The following is a 22,358-nucleotide window of genomic DNA, read 5'->3' as shown; positions in this document are numbered from 1 at the left end:
ATGATGTCTCTGCACCTGTTTCTGGCCCCATTCAAGGGGTCAAGCTCTGTGCCCAGAGCACCCTAAGAGCACAGCAAGGTCAAAGGGCTGGGGAAAAACTGCTGCTTCAGTACCCACAAAACAGCATGGAGATGGGCCAGTTGATACTGGCTCATCGTTATGGGTCCCCAAGAAATAGACTATGAGGTCTGTGCACAGGAGGTTTATCGGGGAGCACTCTCTGGAGGGATGAAAAGATGCAAGACAAAGGCATCAGCTAACCCCTTAGAGCCCTCTGATATCAGGATGGCCTTCTGAATTATCCCACCTTGAGGCAAGGAGGAATCAGAATTTTAAACTCTTCTACTGACCTGTCGGGTTCCCTCACCCTACTGCTCTCCACCCGGGGGCCCTTTCCCAATAAAATCTCTTGCTTTGTCAGCACATGTGTCTCCTCGGACAATTCATTTCTGAGTGTTAGACAAGAGCCCAGTTTCGGGCCCTGGAAGGGGTCCCCCTTCCTGCAACAAATGGCGACTCTGGTGGGATTCTTCTTTGCTGAGACTGACATCCTGACCACTCGGGGTACTCAGGGGCCAGCTTGCCTGCCAGTGGACCAGACCCAGCGGCAGCAACTAGGACCCTTTTGTCCCTGGTCTCCTCCTGATGTGGACAACTGGCCAGAGTGCCCTGACCGGTAAGGAACAAGAGACTTTATTGATTTCTCTCCCCTTCCCTTTCTCTTTCCTCTCCTTAACCCTTCCTATCCTTCCCTGTTTTTCTAGTCCCCCGGTCCTGGACAAGGAATCTGGTCGAAGGACCCTCAGCCTGAGCTGAGGATTGGAGACTGATCATCTCCTCTTGGCAGAGAACTCGAATTCTGGTTCTGGTCTGGTCTGATTTCTGGTAGGGCTGAGTTCCAGTCCTCCCTTCTCTGGAGGCCCAGGGAAAAGTCCCATAATGCCTGGGCATCTGTAGGTGGCAGGAGATGTCTGTAAGGCCACCCCTTTCGCCCTCCTCTCCCGCCTCCTCCCCCTTCTTCTTTCAACCTGGCTTCCTTTCCTCCCTTGAAATCTTTGATGTTAGTACTGGGATTCTTATATTTAAGGGCTTCCCTGGTGGTGCAGAGGTTAAAGCGTCTGCCTACAATGTGGGAGACGTGGGTTCGATCCCTGGGTTGGAAAGATCCCCTGGAGAAGGAAATGGCAACCCACTCCAGTATTCTTGCCTGGAGAATCCCATGGACAGAGGAGCTTGGTGGGCTACAGTCCACAGGTCGCAAAGAGTCGGACTCGACCGAGCGACTTCACTTCACTTTCACTGACCTGTCATTAGATGCAGGATGCCTGGGGGTGGGGTAGGGCTGTGACCTTGATGACCTGAGGACTGTGACTGAGATGAGAGCTGTCAGCCCTCAAGAGCTGGAGGGGTGAGCATGTCCGTTTAAGGGGAGTCTGGGTGGCACACCGCATGGCCACCACACGACTTTACTTCTTGCCCCCAGCTCCCCACTGGGCATCCTCTCCCATGCCCAGAGGTTAATGCTAGAGGTTGGGAATAGGCAGGTAAGGACATCTCCTGTGATGTCGCAAACTGCATTCACTTCCTTTCCTGCCTGGTAAGGTGCGTGATGGAGATAGGAGCTGGGAAGAGAAGGGGAGTGTTCCTCGGACTCTGCCGGCTCGATTGCATTAGCACAGAAGCACATGGAATCCCAAAGCGCCACACATTGGGCATTTTATCTGCATCTCTGGGATTTTCAGTTAAAAAAATTTCCCCTACGGAAGAAATAAAAAAGATTTTTTTAAAAGAACCAGAAAATAGTCTAAAAGCACATTACCAGGAAATTGCTTCTACTGTGTTTATGACTGTCCTTAATGTTTTATGAATATGCTAAAAAAAATGCTCAGGCATATTTCCTTGGGCACTCTAGTTAATTACTTATTCCGAGTGCTTCTACTCCATTCCTTGCAAAATGTGTTGTGCATTAATTCTGATTATGTACAAAAACCCACCTGCAAGGAAAAACTCTGAATCAGTAATGCTGATAAAATGAGCAGCCCTCCTGGGGCTCCACTGAGAAAAAGGATACTGGACAGAATTAGAATCTTGTAGCTAAGGCTATTCATAATGTCATTAACATAAAGGCAATTAAATGAGTTTTTAACCTACAACCCTTTATTGTTATTAATGAACATTAGAAAAACACAGGAGATAAAATTGGTAATTATCTCTGCACCAAGCTATGCAATAATGTGTTTAAATATAAAAACAAAACAAATGATTATTGTTAGTATTTTCAGTAGCAGAAACCCCAGGAGCAGCTCCGTCATATTTAATCACATGGGCCCACACCAAGAGGGTTAATTAAAAGAGGGCTTTACCTTCCATGCGCCTGGTTATTCAGTTTAATACGGAATCAACAAACGCAAATGTAAATTTGCAAGATATCCAGAGCAGTTGTTTCTGCCTGCGGGTTAACCACCTTTACAGAAACACTGACTGATTTCTTTTCCTTCAGGACAATGGTCTATGGCTCCATAACCAAGTTTTTCCATTTTGAAAAAAATTACCATGTGATGCTTTCAAAGCTCATTCTGAGAACAACTGTATAAATCCAGGCTCATTGCCTAAACTTACTGTTTGGCAAAAATAATTTAAGCATTTGAAAAAGAGGTAGATTTAAAAAGTAAAGGTAAATGAGCTTTTGGGCACTATGCTATATTCAGAGAGCCTTCAGTTTAATTTCTTTCTCTATGCAAGCTGCAACAGCCTATAAATAAGCCATCCTCAACAGGGTCTATTTACGAGGACAAGGTAGTTAATGTATGGAGAAATACCCTGCATCTAATAATAGCTTCCCATTAATTAATTCAGTTTGTATATCTTACAATGTAAAATGTTAGTATCACATTCCCTTATAATTTGCTCCAAACTGGTTTTGTTTCCAAAGCCCATTTTTAAGATGGTCCGTACCTCTAGTTTATCTTTACAGTGGATTTCAGGGCAAACAATGCCGCACAAGCGTGACCCTTGGAAGCAGATTCTGAACAACCGCCGTGTAGCATAGCTACTGCTTTTTGTGCTCATGTGACTTTTACCCTAGAACCAGTTCTACAAGAGAGATCACTTTTGCATTTTTTTAAGAAATGCATTTTATACAATAAAATAATCTTCCCAAAACCGCTTACATTTGCATTCACTTTACAATTTACAAAATATTTTTGATAACTTCAGGAGATACTGAGATCACAATTATGACAGTTAAATTTAGTTTCATAGACCTATCTGGTCTTACACATTTTATTGCATACATAGAGCTTCCCTGAAAGTGAAAGCATAGTTGCTCAGTCGTGTCCCACTCTGTGCGACCCCCTGGACTGTAGCCCACCAGGTTCTTCTGTCCATGGAATTCTCTAGGCAAGAATACTGGAGTAGGTTAGCATTTTCTCCTCCAAGGGATCTTCCTGACTGAACCGGGGTCTCCTGCATTGCAGGCAGATTCTTTGCCGTCTGAGCCACAAGGGAAGCCCCCTAGAGCTTCCCTACCTGCAGACAAGTCTGTAGGCAAGCCCCTTAGGAGCACAGGGAATTCAGCCGCGCACCAGGATCAGAGTTAGAGATGGGAATAAGCGGGGAGCTAGTTTATTTTCTTAAACGTCAATTATGCCACTCAAAGATGCTGGGGGCTCAGGGTTTGAGGCCAAGGAGGAATCTTACAAGGTAAGCTACCTGACTGCAATAGAGGTCGAACTGAGTTATCCAGGAACAGCATTGAAGAGGTGGGAGAAAAGCCCCCTGATTCTCGCCCAAAGGAAGGAAGGAGGCACCCGTGCTGAGGCAGTAATGGGAGGCACAGCAGCAGGCATCCTGTAAGCGGCCCCTCCCTTCCACCCTGCTCAGCACGCTGTTCTACCTGCGCGGGGAGAGCTCCGCTGTGACCCAGCCGCAGGGCATGCACCACCGTCCAGTCCCTTCTACACAAGCCCAGGGCCAGGCCCGATAAGTCCACGGCTGGCCTTCACCTTTCAGGTACCAGATAACCATTCTTATTTAAAAACAGGCTCTTTGTCTGAGTCTCCTTTGGCCACTGCCCCAGGGCACACGGCTCTTCTTGCTTCCCTCTGATCCAGGACGGTCAAAGTCGGAAGGCTCAGACAGTGGGCCGAGGCCGCAGCAGAACAGGCCTCCAGGATTACACTTTCAGACTCTGAGCAAGCAGTGACTTTCCCCTATAAGCTGAGAAGAGTTTCTTCTCGCACAGGAAACTACAGGGTGCGGGCAGGAGGGGAGAAGAATTCTTTAAAAACCATTTGCATTTTCGAGTTCCTTTCTTTCTGATCCCTCCCAACATGCTGCCCGGCTGGTGCATTCGCCATGTGGCAGACGCAAGCTCAAGGTCAATCTCCGGCTGTTAGCCAAACAATTGGGAACCACAGCACACTAAACTTCTCCCTTTCTTGTCGCCCTCCCTGGCTATTAACCACCCCCAGGGCACCCTCAGGGGCCGCAAATTTTCTCCTGGCGCCTCCTCTGACTTGTGAAAATTCTAGAGGTCTGTGAGGTGAATGGTGAGCAAGTGCAGGGCCATATGCAGGGTCTTTGATGAGCTGACATCAGACAGCTGAGAGAGGAGGGCCGGTGGCTGGGCGGCTGCTGGATTGTTGACCCTTTGATTTGACACGTTCTGGCTGCCCTGCATGGCTGCTGCCAGCGGGCCAGCCGGAGAGAAGGTGGCCAAACAGCAGAACAATGCCGCAGTCTTTCACAGCTGGAAAAACATATTTTAAAGACCTCCAGGAGGCACCAGTTGGTCCTGGCAGCTGACATTTGATCTGGGGAGTGTGGACCAGCTGATGCCAAAGTAGGCCTCTCCCAACCCACTCCAACTGCAGGCCGGCTGTGGCTCTGTGTTCACCTTTCTGTCTGCACCCAGGAGGAAAGGCCTGGGGGAGAGCTGGTGTAAATCTTCTGAAAGCAAAGAGAGAGTCACCTGGGTTCCTCGAACGCCTCACCCCCACCCCTGCCTGGCTTGATTTTCACTAGGCTCTAAGGCGGGCTAGAGGATAAATACTATCAATAAGAAATGTTCCTGCAAGAAAGAATGGTGTCAATTTCACATTTGGAATACTCCAGGAAACAGGAAAATTCTTTGCAAATGGTTCCACTTGGACAATTTAGATGGGCAATTTATCTATGATCAGGAAAGTAACACACCATCTCTGAAAAGTGATAGTCACTTTTTAAAAAATACTAATTGAATACAATTTGTCTGGAGTCTGCAGTTTGATCTAAGTATGACTACAATTCAGAGTGGTGAGTGTTAGGTTCAGAGGGACATTTGGCTTGTCATCCAAACTATGACAATTTGGCGAGTGAAAAGGAGGCTTATTAACTATTAACTCCCCAAATTAGCATAACCTAGTCCTATTCCAAATAAACCGGGATTTCCGAGTCTCCCTATTATTTCATATCACCCTCACAGTATTTTCCTCAGAGAAAAGAGTGCAAAAGTCATGGAGGTTAAATCTTCTTTCTAAAATATCAGGATGTTAGTCTGATCTCACTCCTAAAAGGGAGGGACATTGTAAGTTTTGAGCCACACAACTTATCACCAGAAAGCAAAATAAAACTCACATCAGGTTTTGGAAAGAGCGCCAGACCAGGAGTCAGGATGTATGTTTTAAATCCTGCTCTAGCTGCTACTTCTCGGGCTCCCCTGATGGTTCAGATGGGAAAGAATCTGCCTGCAACGTAGGAAACCCGGGTTCAATCCCTGGGTTGGGAAGATTCCCTGAAGAAGGGGATGGCAGCCCACTCCAGTAGTCTTGCCTGGAGAATTCCATAGACAGAGGAGCCTGGCACGCTACAGTTCATGGGGTTGCAGAGTTGGACACCACTGAGGGACTAACACTTTCACTAGCTGTTACTAGTGCTATAAGTAGTAATTCTACTTATTATCTTTGCTGTCACTATGTCTACATTTTCTTTATTTATTGAGCATTTATTGTGTAGCAGATACTGTATTAATTAAGAGCCTGGGCAGAACAGCCTCCACGAGGCTGAGCAGGAGTTTGCTCTATGCCGGCACTAAGCTAAGAAACAAACCCAGCAATCTGTGATGTATTATCATCCCCATTTTACAAGGGAGGAAACCAAGGCTCTGAAAAGTTAGGTTGGTCTGACACAAAGTTCATGGTCTTCACCACCAACCACTCAGCCAGAAGGGCTGGCCAGGAGCTGCCAGAGAGACACTTCCTTTTCCTGCTCCCCACTGGCTCTCTCTCACTTTTAGCTCTTAAATATTTATATATGTAAAATATGCATTTTTATTCTTTGACTTCACAGTTCCTCAAAAATATAGGAGGCATGACCAACGATGGTGTAGGGCAAACTATTAATAGCTAGGAATGAGGATGACCGAGATGCTATATGAACTGGAATCATCATGACTTAAAAATTAATAAGACTCACTCAGCGTAACATATTTCTGACTAAAAGATCTCCATTATGTGAGATATATGCATATATGTATGTTCTAGATTAACTTGGACTCGAGCAGAATTGGATTCTGCACATGATCCATTTTTCCTATGACTTCTTGAGGTGCCAAGGAGTATGAATTACTACCCACATTTTATGGATGGAAGAAATCAGACCAAGGGAGTCTTACCCCACAATTCCTCTGTTTGTGTATCAATATTCACAGGCAACTTGTTCACCCAGTGATTTGATAAACACTCAATGAGTTGTAAAGACAAATCAGTGGACAGAGAATTCAGATTTGAACAGATTTATCATCAAACATTACTCTTAGAAATGTGTGCACAGAACACACCCACGTGTGCCTCAGCCTTCTAAACTCTCAGTTGGTAAGTGGAGTTAGGGATGCTTTGTCAGCCCTGGTCACTCTCGGGGGAAAAAATGGGCAACTTTTGCTGTGCTTCTGATGGAATGCATCCCATGCACAATTCTGAAATGCTGTACTAGGTTTCCTTGCACTGGAGATGTGCCATGTTGCACTGGCAATCTTTTGATCTGGCATTTGAATGCTTACGTCTACATAGGTGTTTTTTCATTTTGGTCCTTGGAATCTTAGTTTCCATTTCTATCATACAAACATCTTGCAAATATCTGGGGGAATAATCTTGCATAGAAAGGGTGATGAAACCTCTTTTCAGCCAGTGTTTTTCTTTGTCAATGTGTACATGTGATAGGGAGGGGGGCACATGTGTGGGTGTGTTCATGCTTGTGTATATATACATACAAGTATCTACATCTTACAAAGAGCTGAGAGAAGAAGAGAAGTGAAGGCAAATGAGAAAGGGAAAGATATACCCAACTGAATGCAGAGTTCCAGAGAATAGCAAGGAGAGATAAGAAAGCCTTCTTAAGTGAACAATCCAAAGAGATCGAGGGAAACAATAGAGTGGGAAAGACTGGAGATCTACATGTACACACTTCAGGGGTAATTTTTGAGCAACTACCTTGTGCCAGACTCAGTGCTAATTGCTGGCAACTCAAATTAATACAAAATACTTTAAAACATAGTGCAGCAGGAGAGGTAAATAAATAAACAAGTGCTATTTAAAAATAGCAACAGCCTTTTTGAGAGACAAGAGACAGAAGCAGAGAGTGTGTCAGAGAAGGCTTTATTTGAGCGGGGTCTTTCAGAATAAGCTGAAATTTTCTGATGGATAAGAAGAGAAGGTATTCTAGGGAGAGAAGAGTCCGTACAAAAATATGACAGGGTGTGGCATTTCAGGGTACTGTGGGAAGTTAAATGTAGTGTAGAGTAATGCAGAGAGCAGTACATGAAGGAAGATATAGCTGGTAAGAGCAGGAACAAATTTGGAAGGGCCTCGAACATCTTGCCAGAGTCTGAACTTCATTCTGTAGGCAGATGAGAAGCTAGCTCATATGTGGCAAATGATTGCAAATGGTTATGTAAGTGATACCCTATTATTTGGAAAAGGTTTATTAAAAATATTGTACATATTATTAAAACTACACTGTGTACCTCAGGGTTTTTCAACCTTGGCACTGTTGACATTTTGGGGTCCAATAATCCTAAACAACTTTCATTGTTTAGCAGTATACTTGGCCTCTACGTTCTAGGTGCCAGTAACACCTACCCCCTATTGTGATAACCAAAAATGTCTCTCAATGTCACCAAATGTCTCCTGGGGTCAAAATTGCCCCAGTTCAGAACCACTGGTGTTTCTGTAGTAGTAGGTACTATGCTAGGAAATTCTTCCAGAGAAAAAATGACATTGTAGAGTGAGTTGGAATACATGCACACACACACACACACACACACACACACACTATACTATGTGTTTGGAGAAGAGTGATATTTCTGCACATGCTCAATCCAACATCTTGACCAAGAGGTCCGAGCCCATATCCTCATAATGGAGCCAAGGGATATATTTGCCAAAGTCCGGAAAAACTAAATCTCTTTGACATGCCAAAGCAGGCACAGAATGCAGAGCACAAATTTAGATTTTGTAAAAGATCCTAAATTAGAGCTGTGCAACACTGCACTTGGATTGGTTACTGCAAATTAAACAGAACTATTTCATTCATGTTTATGGTCATGTAGGTTAATTAAAAAAATTCTCTTTAGAAATACAGTCCCCAAGACTCTATGTAATTTAAATAGAGTCTACATTCATGCAGAGTGAGAATGGCAGTTTCAATATTTAATTCTTGCTTTGTAAACTTTGAAGGCTAAAAACACATCCTCCCCAAGTTGTGAACACTATTTATGTTGGAAACAACTCACTAAAGTAAACTTGGAGTTGCTAGGTAACTTGGTGCCTGTGGAAGGTTTCTGGAGAAAATGTATTTAAATCAGATTTCCTGGAGCAGATGCGCAAACTGAAGTGGAAAACAAATTCAAATAATCTGATATTGGCTTTTCATGCTAAAACTAAAATTTCCTTGCAGTCAAAGCTCACACAGATCTTTTTAACTGTGCAAGTCTCAGGTAGCCTTGCTGCAGAGAGTAACACATCTCATTCTCTACAGCATGAAGCTGAGTTTTATGCTATAGAGAAACTGGGGAAGATCTGTGAAGAATGGACATATCATGAAGAAGGGAGAGTCTGAATGGGTCTGCTTTCCTTCCCTTTTCACTGGGCACAACTTTTTGTCTCTATGTTAAAGGACTTAGTTGGGTTGGTCTTCTCTGATGGCTCTTTCAGCCCTTAATAACAAAATCAAATTGTCAACGTGCAGCTGAACTGCCTGGTAGTGAATCAGCTAAGCTAGAATTCCCCAGTTTTCAGTTGTTCAGGCCAAAAGCTCTTAGAAATCAGAAGCTGTGAATTGATAGAGGGAATATACATATTATACATATTATAGCATTGATAGAGGGAATATACATATATACATATTATAGCATTGCTATGAGCATCACCCACTAATTGAATTTTTATATGTGAGTTTAAATAGGTTAAGAATGAATAGAAGCTGCTAGTTATTTCTTGGTATTTTTTGTATGAGATCATACGTATTGGAGGAGGTGGGGGTCATACACAGTCTTCCATGAGGAATTCTTCAGTAATCTTTTTTTGAAGGAGGAAATTTAGTCGCCCTCTAACCTATTAGAGTCGCTTCATTACTCAATTCTCTATAATCTTTTAGGGTTGATGGATTTGCACGAAAATGATTCAAAAGCAATCTGGTAGCTAACTTATCAGTTCTGGAACCAAGTAATTAAAGACACCCAAATTCCTGGAAATGAAGCCTCAGAGAAGTCTCATCACCTCTCTGACAACATGCATGACAAATCTAGATGAAATAAGAAAGTGATTCTCAAACCGCAGTATGTGTCTTGTGAGTCCACTGAGGGAGTTTTCCCCATGAGAATCAGAAAGGGGCCCTCCAGGGAGAGGACACACAGATGTGGCAAGCCGGTGTGAACAGCGTGGCCTGTTAGGAACTGCAATTCCGGGCCGCGCTCACGCGGAGTAGCTGCTCCCTGGCTGGCACTGTACTAGGTTCTTCACTTGCATTATTTCACTAAATTATCACAGCAAACACACCCAGAAGGCATTCCCCCCCCACATTTTATAGGTGATAAAACAGGGTCCCAACGGTCCTAGTAACTTAGAAGGAGTCTTCCAGCTCACGAATGGCAGAACCAAATTGAGAAAGAGGTCTGTCTGATTTCAAAGCCCAGGCTACTTCCTCAGGAGACTCAGGGCTCTTTGGGGGTGGGACGCCAGACACTCTCATATATTGCTAAGGTGACTGTAAATTGGTTTCAACTATTAAAAGGTAAACTTAGCAATATTTGTCCGAATGCTAAGTGTACACAACCTCATTAGATTCAGCAAAATTATCTTTCTGATGCACTTTTATAAGTACACAACTATATATATATATATATATATACACACACACACACACACAAGATGGTGTTTATATCATCATGGTTTGTAATAGAGAAAAACTGAAAGCAGCTTAATTAATAGGGGATTGGTTAAATCATTTATGGTAAAGCACACAATCGAATACACTTCACTCATTAAAAAGAATGAAGTAAGTCTATGTGGACATGAAAAGATATTCTCAGTATGTTTTTCTTTTTATAATATATATATATATTTTTTGGCTGCATAACATGTGGGATCTTAGTTTCCTGACCAAGGACTGAGCCCATGCCCCCTGCATTGGAATCATGGAATCTTAACCACTGGACCACCAAGGAAGTATTGTTCAGTAAGTTGCACAAGAGCACCTATTTCTATGTGTGGTGGAGGTACAATCCTCTTTGCAAACAGGGGAATGTCTAGCCGCTGCTGCTAAGTTGCTTCAGTCGTGTCCAACTCTGTGTGACCCCATAGACAGCAGCCATCAGGCTCCTCTGTCCCTGGGATTTTCCAGGCAAGAGTACTGGAGTGGGTTGCCATTGCCTTCTCCAGGGAATGTCTAGAAGTATACATAATTTGCCCTTGTCAATGGTGAACTTCCAAGGAGTGGGATGAGGGTGGTTCTTGGTAGAGTGGAGAGGAGAAAGTTTTACTTTTCACTTTGGATCATTCTAATCTTATTTTTTTTCTAATAAGCAAGTATTTCTTTCATAATAAGAGAGAAATATTAAAGAAGGGCCTTTGTGAACTTAGAAAATAATGGAAGGTTTTTATAACACAAAAATGAAGTGGGTCAGGATCTGCTGAAGAATAAAGGGAAGGCAGATGATGATTAAGGAGCTAATGATTGCCAAAGGTCATTTATGTCCTGATGCTAATTGCCAAGGCAGATTCATAAAGAACTTTAGCATTGGAGAGAGTGCAACTTGAAGGCAGAGACCAAAGAGGAAACTCGTCATGATGTTCTGGATAAGTTGTCAAACCAAAGTCTAAATGCTTTGATAGTCTTTCAACCCTATTCAGTGCCTGGAATCTTCAACACATTGTTCTGCTGATACAAAGCAGGAACTGTAGAAAAGAAGCCGAGTAGGCAGCTCAGGTAGGAAGAGAAGACTTCCCTCCCCCAGAACTTGACTACATCAAATTGTTCTATTCCCAGGATGTGTGGGGATTGTCAATGACAGCTGTAGCCCTTTCTGCGTGGAAATATTCTTCCTCTGATGTGGAGGCAGATTGCATTTGCCTGTCTAATCCAGCTATACGCTGGAGAAATGAGAAAGGCCCAGGCTACCCATATGCGCTGTAGATTCCAAAAGTGGATGAGCCTCCCAACAGGTTTTCTTGCCACTGTTTTTTCTGATAATGCCATCATGGCCACTAGAGTTTCATCAGTTTTCTTTGCTCTAAGGCTAAAAGGGATTTCTGCTGAGTGAGTATCTCCAGCATCTGAGAGAACTTTTTGCAGAAGACATGACTGAACTTCTTTGCATAGAAATAGGGTTTATCTGGAGAAGGAAATGGCAGCCCACTCCAGTATTCTTGCCTGGAGAATCCCAGGCATGGAGGAGCCTGGTGGGCTGCCATCTCTGGGGTCGCACGGAGTTGGACACGACTGAAGTGACTTAGCAGGGTTTATCTATTTTCTCTTGACTGCTCAATGCTTCCTATTCTCATTTGTTCTAGTTAGGTTTCCTTTCGCTGTTAAAGCCGCTGTTTACTTTGCCTGATAGTAATAATGATAACTGTTACTCATTAGGGCTTATAATGAGCCAGACACTGTTTCAAGTATCTTACACAAATTAATTTAATCCTCATTATAAATCTATGAAGTAGGTACCCTTGTTACCTCTAGTGGACAGATGAGGAAACTGAAGATTGAGGAGGCTGAGAAACTTGCCAAACAGTAGAGCTAGGATTCAAAGCAGATCTGTCTCACTCCAAAGCATGTTCATTTAACCACGCGCTACACTGCTGGAGAAGGAAACGGCAACTCATTCTGTTCTCGCCTGGGAAATCCGATGGACAGAAGAGCCTGGTGGGCTACAGTCCATGGAGTCACAAAAGAGTCAGACGTGACCTCGTGATGAAATAATACCACCACATCATAACAAAGATGGCAGTCTATCTTACAGGAGGCAGCAGGACAGAAAATCTCTCTGAATCAAGAGAATCCTTGTCCTCTCAGCTGTCTGGGTATCTCTTGCCTGTCCTCGACTCCTGTTCCTCTCCAGTGAATTCTCAGTTTGTCTCCCTTAACGTGGGGGACTCTTAACCTGGAACCCTCAGCCTCCCCACCAGCCATGCCTCAAGGCTCTAACTCTTTTCTGCCAAACTGAGCCCGCACTGATCTCTTCCTCAGCTAACAACTTTTGCCTTTGTTGGCAGAACCACACAATTAGCACATATTTCTTAATATCCTAGTATCTAATTATCTGAAATACATAATTTAATATGCTCTTACAATCATGCCTGCCTCCCCTCCAGGCTTTGAGGGTATATCAGACACCTCTTAGGCTTCATCTCATATCCTCTCAGCCCACCTTTTATTCCAAGTTTTGCTACCCCAACCAGCTGTGCTCAAGAATAAATAGACAAGGATCTTGTCTCAGCTGGACCGTGAATCTATTACACTCTCGTGCTTGAGCTTTTCTGATAACCTAACAGGATATCTGCAGGAATCTGCTTAGGATGCACACAAATGCAAACCTAGACGTTCAGAAGGATTAACACCCTTTGAGACAACCCTTGACTAATGAGGATGGGAACTGTGGGGTAGAGCTGCTCTCCTGCCCCTTGCATAGACAATGCTGAGACACATTCTTAAATGACCTCCAGTGATGACCAGCCAGATAATGTCCATGTTTATAGGACATATATAAAGAAGCCTGAGGAAGAGGCATGTGGATGGACCTATGAGGAAAGGCATTATGAGCAAGGATTACTGATTCTCATGTTAATGCCATGAGTCCTCCACGGTGAATCAATAGGCCAACATCCAAGTAGAGAGGATAACCTTTGTCTGGACGTCATGAGCCTCTCTCCATGGCCACTCCAGTACTTGAGCAATGGGTTACCAATGGGCATGACCATGATGGGGTAGAGACTAGCTTTGGACACAAAAGCATCAACTCCCTATCACTAATGCTCATATAGTGCCTGCCATGGCTGAATATCCATCCTGCTAGCAGTGAAGACTGGCCAAATCAGGCATTATTCTTAAGGAGGGTGAGTGCATGCTAAGTCACTTCACTTCAGTTCAGTTCAGTTCAGTCGCTCAGTCGTGTCCGACTCTGCAGCCCCATGAATTGCAGCATGCCAGGCCCCCGTGTCCATCACCAAATCCCAGAGTTCACTCAAACTCATGTCCATCAAGTCGGTGATGCCATCCAGTTATCTCATTCTCTGTTGTCCCCTTCTCCTCCTGCCCCCAATCCCTCCCAGCATCAGAGTCTTTTCCAATGAGTCAACTGTTCCCATGAGGTGGCCAAAATACTGGAGTTTCAGCTTGAGCATCAGTCCTTCCAATGAACACTCAGCACTGATCTCCTTCAGAATGGACTGCTTGGATCTCCTTGCAGTCCAAGGGACTCTCAAGAGTCTTCTCCAACACCACAGCTCAGTTCTTTGGCGCTCAGCCTTCTTCACAGTCCAACTCACACCATACATGACTACTGGAAAAACCATAGCCTTGACTAGACAGACCTTTGTTGGCAAAGTAATGTCTCCGCTTTTGAATATGCTATCTAGGTTGGTCATAACTTTTCTTCCAAGGAGTAAGCGTCTTTTAATTTCATGGCTGCAGTCACCATCTGCAGTGATTTTGGAGGCCCCCCAAATAAAGTCTGACACTGTTTCTACTGTTTCCCCATCAATTTCCCATGAAGTGATGGGACCGGATGCCATGATCTTCGTTTTCTGAATGTTGAGCTTTAAGCCAACTGTTTCACTCTCCACTTTCACTTTCATCAAGAGGCTTTTGAGTTCCTCTTCCCTTTCTGCCATGAGGGTGGTGTCATCTGCATATCTGAGGTTATTGATATTTCTCCCGGCAATCTTGATTCCAGCTTGTGCTTTTTCCAGTCCAGCGTTTCTCATGATGTACTCTGCATAGAGTTAAATAAGCAGGGTGACAATATACAGCCTTGACAGACTCCTTTTCCTATTTGGAACCAGTCTGTTGTTCCATGTCCAGTTCTAACTGTTGCTTCCTGACCTGCATATAGGTTTCTCAAGAGGCAGGTCAGGTGGTCTGGTATTCCCGTCTCTCTCAGAATTTTCCACAGTTTATTGTGATCCACACAGTCAAAGGCTTTGGCATAGTCAATAAAGCAGAAATAGATGTTTTTCTGGAATGCTCTTGCTTTTTCCATGATCCAGTGGATGTTGGCAATTTGATCTCTGGTCCTCTGCCTTTTCTAAAACCAGCTTAAACATTTGGAAGTTCATGGTTCACATATTGCTGAAGCCTGGCTTGGAGAATTTTGAGCATTACTTTACTAGCATGTGAGATGAGTGCAACTGTGCGGTAGTTTGAACATTCTTTGGCATTGCCTTTCTTTGGGATTGGAATGAAAACTGACCTTTTCCAGTCCTATAGCCACTGCTGAGTTTTCCAAATTTGCTGGCATATTGAGTGCAGCACTTTCACAGCATCATCTTTCAGAATTTGAAATAGCTCAACTGGAATTCCATCACCTCCACTAGCTTTGTTCATAGTGATGCTTTCTAAGTCCCACTTGACTTCACATTCCAGGATGTCTGGCTCTAGGTGAGTGATCACACTATTGTGATTATCTGGGTCATGAAGATCTTTTTTGTATAGTTCTTCTGTGTATTCTTGCCATCTCTTGTTAATATCTTCTGCTTCTGTTAGGTCCATATCATTTCTGTCCTTTATCGAGCCCCTATTTGCACAAAATGTTCCCTTAGTATCTCTAATTTTCTTGAAGAGATCTCTAGTCTTTCCCATTCTGTTGTTTTCCTCTATTTCTTTGCATTGATCTCTGAGGAAGGCTTTCTTATCTCTCCTTGCTATTCTTTGGAACTCTGCATTCAGATGCTTATATCTTTCCTTTTCTCCTTTGCTTTTCACTTTTCTTCTTTTCACAGCTCTTTGTAAGGCCTTCTCAGACAGCCATTTTGCTTTTTTTCATTTCTTTTCCATGGGGATAGTCTTGATCCCTGTCTCCTGTACAATGTCATGAACCTCCAACCATAGTTCATCAGGCACTCTGTCTATCAGATCTAGGCCCTTAAATCTATTTCTGACTTCCACTGTTCACTTCAGTCATTCCAATTCTTTGTGACTGTAGCCCAGCAGGCTCTTCCGTCTATGGGATTTCCCGGCAGGAATACTGGAGTGGGTGGGCATTTCCTTCTCCAGGGGATCTTCCCGACCCAGGGACAGAACCTATGTCTCTTACAGCTCTTGCATTGTCAAGGTGGGTTTTTACCACTAGCACCACCTGGGAAGCCCATTCTTAAGGACACTAGCCAGTTCCTAGGTGGCACCTTGATTACAGCAGACCTAATTCCATTGCAGAAATTGGCACCTACTTTGGATATGGCTTTGCTTTCTTTGACTTCAGTGCTATTGCCAAAACCAGTACCTGTGAAATTATAGAATGCTTTTTTTTACTGATATGGGATCCCATACAACATTACCTGAGGGTAATGCATACCTCAGGTAATTGTCACACAATGAGCATATGATGACGAGACTGACTATTCTTACAGTGTACTTCATCAACCAGAGGTAGCCAGCCTAGTAGAATAATGGACTTGCCTATACCAGTCTGGGCATAATACCCTATAAGGTTAATTGCATCCTCTAGCATGCAGTATATACACAGAACCAACAGAACTGATTCTCTAATAGCTAGCGTATGTGGGTCCAAGAATCAGTGGGTGGAAATAGGATTGGCCCCTTACACCATCATCTTAGTGACCTACCTGTACAATTTATTAAGAGTAATTGACCCTGATGACACTGAGAAACTAGAGCTTCTGATACACAATGAAGGCAGCAGGGCAGAGGGAGTATGTCTGGGACTCAGGCATTCAGTGTGTCGTGTCTTGGCAAGAATGCCATGCCTGATAACTGTAAATGGGAACTGTAGCAACCTCAGTCCAAAAGGACAAAAGAAACTCAGACCCCTTGGGGATGCAGATATAAGCCACCCCACCTAGAAAGCAATGTAGACCAGCTGAGGTGTTGGCAAAGAGTGAGGGACATCTAGACTGAGTGCTGGAAGAGGACGATAGTAGGTGTCTGTCAGGGCCTTGAGAACAGCTGCAGGGGTGAGAACTAGAGCCAGTTACATTAACCTCCTGTATGAAGGCTTGAAAGCTTCGGGAAGAAAAATAAAGCCGAGTCAGGGGACAGAGAAGAGCAGGGTTGGGTGACTGAAAAGACTGGTTGGGGAAGCTGTCTCTCATTATGTCGCATTTGAACAGAAGCATGACTGAAGTACAGGAGGAAACCATAGGGGTACATAGGGAAGAAAATTCCAGAGCGGAAAAGCACACTTGATGTGTTTGAGGAGGTTTGTGTGACAGGAGGGAGGTGAGCAAAGAGTGTGGTAAGAGATGTGATTAGAAAGAAAATTGGAACCCAGACCATAAAAGGCTTTGGAGTGAGGACTCTGGATTCCGTTCTGTGGCAGAGAAGGGATCATTAGCAAATTCTGAGATGATGTGATGTATCTTACATTATGGAGAGCTCTCTGGTGCTCTGTGAATTGGCTGTAGGGGGCAAGGATGGATGCAGGGAGATCAGTTATCAGACTTAAGCAAGAGAGTGTTTGGATCTCATTTTAGATGGGTTTTCTGGGTGTATAGAACGCAGGCATGGGGTTGTTGAGCACTGGGCCTTAGACTCAGAGTCATGTTACTGTTCTCCAGGGCTGATTTTAAGCTATCCAACTCTCCTACTTCTGACAAATATTTTTTGTGGCACAACACAGCCCAATGGGTCTAGTAGTGAAGGTTTAGACAATGTTTATGATTTTGTGATTAAAACATCCATTTAGTCTTTGCTAAGAATTCATAGCTATAATCTCTCTCCGTTAAAAAAAAAGGTTACATATAGTTCCCAAGATCAGGCCCATCATAGATATCCTGACCACATACCAGAGAGTATGCTCCTCACTACATATATATCTTCTCTAATTCTCATAACAACCCTGGAAAATGAGGTTACTCTGTGCAAGTTTACAGATGGAGAAATAGAGGCTTGGGGGTGGTGCTAAGTTGCCAATGGTCATTAGTGAGTAAGGGCAGGGCTCTGGATTTAAATCAAGGCTTGATTCCAGAGTACACATTCAACATGGAAAACTCTGCACTACTCACCACAGAGAATGCTAGGGAGCATCCACATTCTTTGGTGGCCTAATCTTATTTTTATGATCTTTAGTTGTCTTCTGACTGTGAAACATAACTTATGTTAAGAGGAAGAGCTGATTTTTTAAAGTTTCATTTGCCTAGAAGAAAATAATGAGGGCCAGAATTCTATTCGTTTACTAAGATCTTCTAAGTTAGAATGATTTTGTATCTGGAAAAATATGTGGTCCAGTGACAAGAGTGGGTGGGCATTTCATTGTGAGCTCCTTTTATGATGCTTGTTGCAGTTCTCCTGCTGTGTGACTTTTTTTTCCCCCCCCAGAAAACCATAGTGCTGCCTTATTCCTACTTAAAAAAAATCATTAGGGTAGTTGCATCACAGAAGAAGGAAAAAAGGAGATGTGTGATCTGTGGATGAAATAGAGTAGTTGCCCCACACGAGCTCCAGCTTTTTCATGTGCTGGCTGTGAGCCTGTCCTCATGCTGGGGTGGAGAAGCTCATTATTGCTCATACTAACCAAGAAACAGGGCTGGGCAAAGGGGAGAGGGAGACCAAAGGCGCAGAGTGCTCCCACCAAATTGGACCCTGGAAAGTCTGACACCAGAGCATCTACTAAAGGCGCTCAGCAGTCACTTGCTTTTTACAAAGAAACTGCAGGGATAAAGGGGGTCATTCTGGTGGACTGGAGCATCACCAGTATTTGCCAGTGGATAGAAGGGTCATGGGGTTGGTGGCCATACAGTATAACAGGTGCAAAAGTAGCAGACATACATTTGTCTGGCCTGTAAATACCCAGTTTTGATGTTTTGTTGAATCTGCGGCTCTCCTAGAAGCATAATGAAGTGTCCACACCTCAGAAAGTCTTTCAAGGATTCAACAGTGCATCTCGCTTTCACTCCTCCTCCCCACTTCTGTCTTCGTGGCTGCTCTCAATGTTTGCCTTGATGAACGTGTACCACTGGAGTTGGTGTGCTCTGCCTAAATGGCATTTCAGCATGGATGTCCCCAGGTGCCTAGCATTCTTGCCTAGATTAACGTGTCAGTGGCATATGGCGCAAATGGCCTGTCGGTCAGTCTCAGAATCAGTTTAAAATATCTGCCAGGCTGCTGACTTCTTTGGCATAATGCCTTGTGGCCCCAGTGTTTGAGGAAGGAGAGCAACGTTGTCTGAAAATTGGTTAGAGTAAATTTTCTCATACAAGAGCCACTTTCTGGCTTCCTGCCCTTCCCCAGTTCTCTCTCCCTCTTCCCTCCCTGCTATCCAAGCTAATGAAACAAACATACCTCCTGAGGCTGAGTGCCTATGACAGAGGATAATTTTGCAAGCAGCTCTCATTGTAGTGGTTCCATTTTGGCTCTATATTGTGTTCTTTGTCTGTAAAGAGACGTATCTTGCTTGCGCTTTCAGACACTGTTGCATTTGATCTTCGTAAAGCCCCAGTGTAGGGGTTAGCTCCATTTTGCAGACAAGAAAAACTGAGGCTCAGAGACATTTAAAAATTTGACCAAAACATTCTACAAAAAAGTGGCACAGTAACAAATCAAACCCAGGTCCATCTGACCCCTGAATTCTTTTGACTCTGTTAAGTCCATGCAGAGACCACTGTGTGAACGGATGCTGTACCCACGTCTAAGCATGTTTGGGTTGGGGACAGTTCTGTACTGCAGTTCAATGGGTAGAACTCACAGTGGTCAGCAGCTCCGTAGGTGCTGTCAGCAAATGCTCCTGGCTTTTGTACAAACTCCTCGTCATGCTCTTCTCTCTGTGTGTTTAATGGTGGGTCATTGTTACTCTTTAGTTGCCTGATGGGTTTCTCGCTCCTAAATCCAAGTGACGAGGCCGATCCTGCTGTCCTTGGGATTATCCCCTCTTGATGAGTGATGACCTGAGGACTGGAGCCAGCCGACCTGCGGGCAGAGAGAGAAGGACGTCAAAGGTTCCTCCAGCTCAATCTGAATTGATGAACCAGAATAATTCTGGCAGCAGGGCTCATGGAACTGGCCTCAACCAGCAATCTTTCTCAGTTTTTGTCTTCAAGGTGGTGTTTTGGCAAATTTTCACTTACACTCTCTCTTTTCTACTATAGAAAACCACTCTCCACCACCAGGGTTAGTTATCATCACAACACCAAACAATTATCATTGAGTGGATGGCACCCAGTGGCTACTCACCCCTGCCTATATGCTCTACTTTGCAAGAAACTTTCACTTAAAATGCCCCCCAGTTCTTTACTTTGTCATCAAAATTATATACGTGCTTTGAGGCCCTGCTCAATTGATCTCCTCGAAGAAACTTCTTTCAAATCAGTCTACCCCACTGATGGCTTCTTTATTCCAAATTCCTCACAATGGTAATAATAGCATTTAAGAAATTATCTAATTGTTTCCTTGAACAAGTAATATCATATGGCCCAACATTTGAACATGTATGGAGGGTACAAGGGCTTCCTAAGTGACTCAGTGGTGAAGAATCCTTCTGCTAATGCAGGAGACTCAGGTTCGATCCTTGGGTTGGCAAGATTCCCTAGAGAAGGAAATGGCAACCCACTCCAGTATTCTTGCCTGGGAAATCCCGTGGACAGAGTAGCCTGGCAGGCTATAGTTCATGCAGTCTCAAGAGTCAGACATGACTTAGCAACCCAACAACAACAACAACAAAGGGTACAAATAATAGAGTGAAAAGTTAAGTCTTTTGCCAGCTCCCCATCTCAGAGGCACTCTATGAACAATTCCTATTACCTCTTGCTGACCCTTCCAGAGATACCTTAATACACAAAGGTACATATACTTTTAAAAAATTCACCAACAATATATGAGACTGATTGTTAACATGTATGAGCAGCAGTTATGCAAGACACACTGGGCCGTGGCCTTTATATGAATTATTTTTACTGAAGCCTACCCAAAACTTTATGAGATGGGTACTCATACATATTTTACAAGTAAGGAAATAGACGCTCAGAAAAGTTAAGTCACTTTGCCCACGATCACACAGTTATGATGTGGCAGAACCAGAATTCGATCTCAGACTTTCTGACTTCAGAGTCCAAGCCCTTAATGACCATGCTCTATGCCTTAAAATGACTCCCTAGATGTTTCATACATACGTCAAGTTTTCCAGCTAGATTAAAGGGTATCTCGGAAGAAAAAAAGTGTGGTATAGTGGAAGGAACATGCCCTTGGGAACCTAATTCTAGCTTCAGAACTTACTAGCCATGTAACCATAAGTAACTTTCCTAAACTCTGATTTCTTTCCTGTAAAGTGGGAAAATGCTAACCTCAGAGGGAGGCAGGGGTGTCGGAAGGATTCCGGGAAATAAAGAATATAAAGTACCTGGTACGTAAGAGGTAGTCAGAAATGGTAGTTACCTTATCAAAAGTCAATTCTTTCTTTTTTGTAGTACATTTTCCAGCTTTTTAAATTTTAAGTGGAGAATAATTGCTTTACAATGTTGTGTACTTTCAGCCATACAATAACATGTATCAGCCATAAGTATAGTATACATATGTCTCTTCCCTGTTGACCCTCCTTGCCATCCCCAACCCCATCCCACCAGTCTAGGTTGTCACAGAGCACTGGGCTGAGCTCCCTGTGTGATACAGCAACTTGCCCCAGCTATCTTTTTTACATATGGGAATACATATGTTTCGATGCTACTCACAATTTGTCCCATCGTCTCCTTCCCCAGCTGTGTCCCCAAGTCTGCTCTCTATGTGAGGTGGATGAACCTAGAGCCTGTTATGCAGAGTGAAGTAAGTCAGAAAGAGAAAAAAAAATATTGTATATTAATGCATATACATTGAATCCAGTAAAACGGTACTGCTGAACCTATTTGCCAGGCAGGAATGAATTGCCAGCTTTAAAAGCCCTGTGCCCAGCAGGAAGAAAATACCTATGTGATGCATAATACAGATCTAATCTGTGGACGGCAGGAAAATCCCACACAGAAGCCCCTAAAGCAAATGCAAGGCAATAGGCTCTCACACCTAATGCCCATGGGGCTCTCTCAAAGGGAACAGTTGATTATTTGTTGGCTGTTCAAAGAAATGTAGGGGGGATGGGGATAGGAGGGAGGCTCAAGAGGGAGGGGATAAAAGTATACATATAGCTGCTTCACGTTGTTGTTGTACAGCAGAAACTGACACAACATTGTAAAGTAATTATCCTCCAACCCAAAAACATAAAAAAACTTAAAATAAATAAGTGGAATGGTATAGAAGACTGGCCTGAAGGTTGTGTGCACCACAAACCTTCTCCAAGACCAGCAAACAGAAATGGAGTGTGGACTAATACAGTATATTAACACATATATATGGAATTTAGAAAAATGGTAATGATGACCCTATATGCGAGACAGCAAAAGAGACACAGATGTAAAGAACAGACTTTTGGACACTGGGGGGGACAGTGAGGGTAGGATGATTTGAGAGAATAGCATCGAAACATGTATATTACCATATGTGAAATAGATCGCCAGTCCAGGTTCAATGCACAAGACAGGGCGCTCAGGGCTGGTGCACTGGGATGACCCTGAGGGATGGGATGGGGAGGGAGGTGGGAGGGGGGTTCAGGATGGGGGACACATGTACACCCATGGTGGATTCATGTCAGTGTATGGCAAAAACCATGACAATATTGTAAAGTAATGAGTCTC

The 22,358-nt window shown here is 43.7% G+C and overlaps 1 long non-coding RNA gene across 1 annotated transcript; it reads left to right on the top strand.

The window, feature by feature from the left end:
* The first annotated feature begins 9,132 nt into the window (after positions 1–9,132).
* On the top strand, positions 9,133–21,272 carry LOC120856877. Its single transcript, XR_005719505.1, has 3 exons — positions 9,133–9,143; positions 18,500–18,506; positions 21,133–21,272. It is a non-coding gene; the product is annotated as an uncharacterized LOC120856877 (long non-coding RNA).
* Positions 21,273–22,358: the final 1,086 nt, after the last annotated feature.

This window comes from Oryx dammah, unplaced genomic scaffold, assembly GCF_014754425.2.
Source record: "Oryx dammah isolate SB20612 unplaced genomic scaffold, SCBI_Odam_1.1 HiC_scaffold_28, whole genome shotgun sequence".
NCBI lineage: Eukaryota > Metazoa > Chordata > Mammalia > Artiodactyla > Bovidae > Oryx > Oryx dammah.
The sequence above is the reverse complement of the archived record's forward strand: the minus strand, read 5'-3'. Positions and strand labels throughout refer to the sequence as shown.